Source organism: Limulus polyphemus, unplaced genomic scaffold (assembly GCF_000517525.1).
Source record: "Limulus polyphemus unplaced genomic scaffold, Limulus_polyphemus-2.1.2 Scaffold6192, whole genome shotgun sequence".
In the NCBI taxonomy this organism is placed as follows: Eukaryota; Metazoa; Arthropoda; class Merostomata; order Xiphosura; family Limulidae; genus Limulus; species Limulus polyphemus.
Genome location: NW_013671802.1, coordinates 34,110 through 40,933, shown reverse-complemented (window position 1 = coordinate 40,933; position 6,824 = coordinate 34,110). Strand labels below are relative to the sequence as shown.

The 6,824-nt window shown below is 37.6% G+C and overlaps 1 long non-coding RNA gene across 1 annotated transcript in view; it reads right to left on the bottom strand.

Annotated features, from left to right (window-relative positions):
- Nucleotides 1-1,273: 1,273 nt before the first annotated feature.
- The window catches only part of LOC111089425, a 26,976-nt gene continuing 21,425 nt past the window's right edge, over nucleotides 1,274-6,824 (bottom strand). The window contains exon 5 of the long non-coding RNA XR_002613718.1: nucleotides 1,274-1,545. This is a non-coding gene — a long non-coding RNA (uncharacterized LOC111089425). The remainder of the gene's footprint in view (nucleotides 1,546-6,824) is intronic.

Genomic DNA, 6,824 nt, shown 5'->3' with positions numbered 1-6,824 from the left:
TTTATTGTTAAATTTGCGTGAATATTTAATCAAACTCAAGTTGTTCCCCATCGAGTTAACGTCATAGCACGTGCAGTTTTACGTACATACTTAACTAAGAAAGGAGCACCATGAACAGAAATGAATCTCTCCCTCCTCCCTTAGAAAAATAGCCGCAGGTTGGCCCTATGGTAGAGTTCTGGAATTGGGGAGCTGGGTTCGAATCCCTTCAGTACCACAAAGTATTCTCCGAGTTTTAAGCAGCGAGTGCCAGTCAATCCCCTAGCGTAGATGGCAGGGATGTTGTTGATTGGCTGCCTTTCTTCTGGTCAATAGTTCAAAATAGAGGACGGTGATAGAAAGCCTTACTAGTTGCCTTAAACATAAAAATGCCTAAGGAAATCTTAGCGACATCTGTGATTAGGAATATGAATTAATTAAAACAAACAGACCGAGCCGAAAATGACCAATATAGAAAGGTAAAAAAATGAAACAAAAACGTATTTAGCGAAATGATATTTACATTGTGAAATATGCTTTAATATTATACCATTACAAACTGGATTGACACAAGATCAAGTAAGTAAAACTAAGTTGTCTTGAACTGCTCTTTTATTTGTAATTTTGACCTGGAGACCCTTTTCGCCACTTATTTTGTGTTCCCATATTTGTCTAGAACAATTCAAGTCTTTCACATGATGCCTCCCTATCCCCCTTACAGTCTGTTTTAGTCCATTAAGACACAATATCACAGCAATTCGCCTTTTCTCCATTTTATTTTTATTATTACTTTTCACATCTTGATTGAAGCCCATGACAACCAGCCTTCTCGTAAGACGCTTTGATTGAGGCCCATGTCATAATGACCGTTCTTCGGTTTCACGGCACGCACGCACGCTTCCCGTTGCCAACATCCCGTGCCGTGCCTCGTTCACACACGCACACGATACTTTCTACGGTTACCGACGGGCACAAGCTGTTCTTTGATTCTGGGAAATAGAATACTCCACACGTTTTATTTACGATACTTCCCGTACGAGTGCGCTGTAGGTAGTTCCGAGGCTCCTGAAGATTACATCTCATGTTACATAGAGCGTCTTACGAGGAGGCTGGTTGTCATGGGCTTTAATCAAAGCGTCTAACGAGGAGGCTGGTTGTCATGAGCTTCAATCAAAGCGTCTTACGAGGAGGCTGGTTGTCATGGGCTTCAATCAAAGCGTCTTACGAGGATGCTGGTTGTCATGGGCTTCAATCAAAGCGTCTTACGAGGATGCTGGTTGTTGAACTTACGGAGGTTATCTGCGGTCAACATTTTGGACATCATGGTTAAGGTTAATGTCCAGAACACGAGCTGTACTTCCGGCCCAAACGTCTGCTTGAGTTCTAGTCGAGTTCTTCTCGTCATACTCATCTTATTCCCCGTTTATTTCGACGAGTTAAAAAATGACGACGAAACGGGAACAGATAAGGAAGAATGAAAGTTTTTACTCAGTGTTTTGTTTCCCTTATCAAATCTCCGGGATTATCTAAATGCTTTGAGTAACTCCTGTCCGTACATGCGACATTCTTCATCATTTCATTAACCCTTAAGCCTATTATCTGTTTCTAATTTACTTACCCGACCGAGTCTTTAGCTTTGTGTTTATATAAGTGCGTATTTCGACCTAATTACATTTCAACATTGTTTTCGGCCGCGTTTCAAAATCTTGGCCTGTGTGTGAACATTTATTTTAGGACCACGTGTTTTAAATCCTTTTTTTTTTCGGAGCATTCACTTTGGCTGAGGTTTTTACGTTTTCTTTTTTATCGTGTAACTATAGAAACCTGGTATAGGAGATAGTTTTTCATGTATGGTTTTGGTTTTGTTAGCGAACAACGAGTTTTTATTGTAAACACATTTCACTACTGAATACACAGTATGAAACCATTCCCCACGTGGCACGTGCAACCAAACTGTTGACAAAGTAAACTGATATTAGGCTCCATTTCAAATACGAGATGTGTGAATTCGTGCGGCTTACTAAAACTAGCTGAAGGGTGTATGACAGTTATTTGGATGAGGCTTTGTATAAAACAGAACCTATGTAACAACTATTGAAACGCGTAGAACAAAACTATGTAACGATCATTGGCAGGCGTAAAATAAGCTATATGTAACAATAAACACGTGTAGAACATGTTACATGTAATAATTGTTAATGGAATCAAAGCATGTCATAACTTGTATTACGTAGTCTCTTAAAACGTGTGGTGTGTAACTTGTATTACGTAGTCTTAAAACGTGTGGTGTGTAACTTGTATTACGTAGTCTTAAAACATGTGGTGTGTAACTTGTTTTAAGCAGTCTCTTAAAACGTGTGGTGTGTATCTTGTATTACGTAGTCTCTTAAAACGTGTGGTGTGTATCTTGTATTACGTAGTCTTAAAACGTGTGGTGTGTAACTTGTATTACATAGTCTCTTAAAACGTGTGGTGTGTAACTTGTATTACGTAGTCTTAAAACGTGTAGTGTGTAACTTGTATTACATAGTCTCCTAAAACGTGTGGTGTGTAACTTGTATTACGTAGTCTTAAAACGTGTGGTGTGTAACTTGTTTTAAGCAGTCTCTTAAAACGTGTGGTGTGTAACTTGTATTACGTAGTCTTAAAACGTGTGGTGTGTATCTTGTATTACGTAGTCTCTTAAAACGTGTGGTGTGTAACTTGTTTTAAGCAGTCTTTTAAAACGTGCAGTGTGCAAGTGCTGGTCTGACGGGTTTTTTAACACCAACCGCTAATATAACGTTTTTTTAAAACACGAACCGCTAACGTAACGGGGTTTTTTTGTACACCAACCGCTAATATAACGGTTTTTCTAAACACCAACCGCTAATGTAACGGTTTTTTAACACCAACCGCTAATTTAACGGTTTTTTAACACCAACCGCTAATGTAACGGGTTTTTAACACCAACCGCTAATGTAACGGTTTTTTAACACCAACCGCTAATGTAACGGGGTTTTTAACACCAAACGCTAATGTAACGGTTTTTTTAACACCAAACGCTAATGTAACGGGTTTTTTTAACACCAACCGCTAATGTAACGGTTTTTTAACACCAAACGCTAATGTAACGAAAGTGTAATGTTTACATCATTCATCCTCATCTTCAAAATTCTGCTACGCTGCACAAAAGTGTGGATATAGAGTTATCCATCGTAAGCGATTAACGACCATCAAATTTATAGCTGAGAAGCTATAATTTGAGCTTCTGTGATTGCTTAACAAGCATACGGTTTACAGGAATAAGTTTTTTAAACATTATTCATGAGGTTGTAAAAAAAAAGTAATTAAATCAGAACATTTACACTTAGCAGCACGAACAGCCAACCGAGTCGTGAGTTCATGGATCTTGTTGTCTAACAGTAATGAGCGATTGTGGTTTTATAAAATCTCTAACTGGTCTTGTCACACGAACCAAACAAACACTGGCTAGTTTCCAAATTGGAAAATATATTGACGTTAGAATGGCCCGTACTGTTAGTATAATCGTGCTACATCTTTGGTAAGGTGTTGATTTCTACAGAGGTGTGTGTTTTAGCATGTACGTTAAAGAAAAAAAAATATCAGCTTCCTTCAACTGAAGCAAGACCGAGCGTCTATATGCTGAAGCCAGAAGCCCGGGGGGCTGGGCGATGTCGTTTAAACACAGTTCTCCCCCGACCTTTTCAAGGGTGCTGTAACCTATCGGCAACGTGCGTGTGATTTTTTTAAAAAAAACGGAAAGGTGGTTTAAAAAAAAACTTCTATCTTTTTCCGAACAGCAAATTTCACATCCAGTGTACATCTTTTACAGAAATAAGTCGTTATACGTTTGAAAGATCGTAAAATCATTCCAGTTCCAGAACAAGAGAGAGAAAGTTGTAGTAAACACAAACAAGGTAAAGAAAGGTAAGGCAGGTGGCGACACCTTTCTTTCATAGTTAAGTAACAAAGCAAAACGTTTGGGCTTCACTTAAACAACATACTTTTTTCAATAAAGCCACACTGTGGTAAAATAAAAAATTGGATTTGTTAACAAACATAGATTAAAATAATAATATTCTGATTAAGAAGTTAGCACACAGGATCACGTACAAAAGTTGTAATGGTTTTTTCAAACGAGGCCCAAAAGTCGGCCGCATTAAGATATTTAGAAGTATTTTTAAGGGCAAAACAGAAATAGTTGGTTCCAGAAGATGAGCAAGGTCCTGTGTGCGATTTATGTTTACATTAAATCTGGCTACGATAAAATTCTCACACGGGTGAGTTCGTTGAACCTGGTGTTATGCACATGACACACGGATAAACTTACTTATCTTCAGTGTTAGATATAATGTGCAAGTAATATGATTTGACGTGAAATATAATAACTCCTCAAACACGAAGCGTCGATTACATCTTAATTTAAAGCGAAAAAAACACGCAAACTTAAAAGAACCTATATCAGGCTCTTTTATAAACGTTTTTGTTGGAACCTCCATATCAGTGGTTGTCCCTATTCCTGTTCATTAATACATCAACTGTTCCTGTGAAAAAACTCTACATCAGTGGTTGTCCCTAATCTTGTTTCGTTAATACATCAACTGTTCCTGTGAAACTTCCCTACATCAGTGGTTGTCCCTATTCCTGTTCATTAATACACCAACTGTTTCTGTGAAAAACTCTACATCAGTGGTTGTCCCTAATCTTGTTTCGTTAATACATCAACTGTTCCTGTGAAAAAAAACCTTCATCAGTGGTTGTCCCTATTCCTGTTCATTAATACATCAATACTCCTGTGATAATCCAAAATATTCCTACATAAATAACACGTTTCTATGATAATACTACATCAGTTGTATTAATGAACAGGATTAGGGACAACCTCAATGCTCCTGTGATAATCCAAAATATTCCTACATAAATAACACGTTTCTACGGTAATACTTTAACACACGTTTCTCTACATCCAAACTAGTATTTAGGGAATGATTTGAGAGAGTTTTTCAGGAACCATCTCTTATGACAACAAATACCCCTATTACGGTATAATCAATTTTTGTCAAGTTGATTAAGCATGATTACAATTAATTATACTTGTCGTTAGACATTGGTTTTAGGCCTATCATATCGTTTCCCACTGTATTCTTTATCCTATCCCTTAGGGACTAAATAAATAATGTAGTGTTAAGAATTAATAGGCCAAAAAAAATCAATGTCTTATGACAAGTATAATAAAAACAAAATGCTATTTCCAGTTCCGGGTCATGACCCCAAGAGTTCCGGGTCATGGATATCCAAGTACTCGTAACTGTTGCAACGTGATTTTCTAATACTATTATATGTCGTAAAATCTTTGAGTATTAAATCATTGCTAGTGTAGTATATCAAACTAGGGTGACCTTCGACCTGGAGAAAAACATTGACCCAAATACCTCAGACATTAAACTAGACGCTATATAAGAATCTAGGTTTAACTAAAAAGGTTATTGAAAAGGAAATTGTAACATGATTTTTTAACATTGTATCTTTTGAAGCAAATTTTAGAAAAAGACAGAACATTTTAATGATACGCTCAAATGTTCTTCTGCGCGCATTAATTCGTCCTCAGACTGACATTGTAATTAATGGACAGCCCCCCTGGAGTAATGCCCAGACCTTGATGCGTCACAACATAGATATGCTTACCGAGATGACAAACAGAAAAAGAGGACAGAACCACGTTGGTTGTTAGGAATGTGGTCATATAGTGATCCTGACAGAACCATATTGGTTGTTAGGAATGTGGCCATCTAGTGATCCTGACGGAAACATATTTGGTTGTTAGGAATGTGACCATTTAGTGATCCTTGTCTTCTTGCTTATCGTATCCGCTCCCTTTCTTGTTTGACGCCATTGCTTCTTGATCTGCCAAAAATGTAGAGCTGTAATCTTTGGGCACGTGCCAGTAGTATCGTGCCTTTAGTCAAGGTTAAGAATACCACAAGGCATGATGACGACGAATCGGATATATCATGTGTTGTCGTCCTGGCGACGTTTACGAGGATCGAGCCTCAAAATTTTCTTCGTGTTCTCTTCAGTTAAGTGCTATAATTTTGTCTAAGCGTACTTAAAAAAAAAAAAGGCCAACTCAGAAGGGTATATGAAGTTGTAAATTAAACATATTTTTAATGAAAGAAAAATAAAGAAAACTTGCGCATTGTTCCGAAAAAAAAAGCTCCTCCAATATATTATGTTCTTCAGTCGAAGCTATTATAATACTGCTAGCAGAGACGCGTAAAACATTTGTGGTCAAATGAGTATCTTTATTGCAACAGTACTTCTTTAAATACAGGATTTCTAGAGTAATACAAAGGAATTATAAACGCAGACACCGAAATCTACAAATCCACTTGTCTTAGGCCTAACATTAGTTAAGCCTTTATTAAGTACGGCCGATATTCGGTAAAGAGATAAATTAACGCTGTAACTTGTGTACGTTTTTTGCTTTAGTTTAGTTAGGGCTAAACTTTACAGTATGTGATACTATCAATAAATAAGCTTATTCTACGACCTAACGTTAGGCCTTCTTAAAAACTTTAAACTTTTAACATGTTGTTTGTTTGTTTGAAGCTAAACACAAAGCTACGCAATGGGATATCTGTGCTCTGACCACCTGTGCCACTAGGGGGGGGGGGGTTGTACAAAATGTCTACTACAGTATTTTTACATCCGTGGTAATGAAGTACGCGTGCATCTTTCAGGACAGACAAAATCTGAGTGTTATAATTTATATGCATTTAGTTCTTAGCGAAACGCTTAACACGAGCAAAAGGGTTTAAGTGAACCCCCCCCCCCCCCCCCCC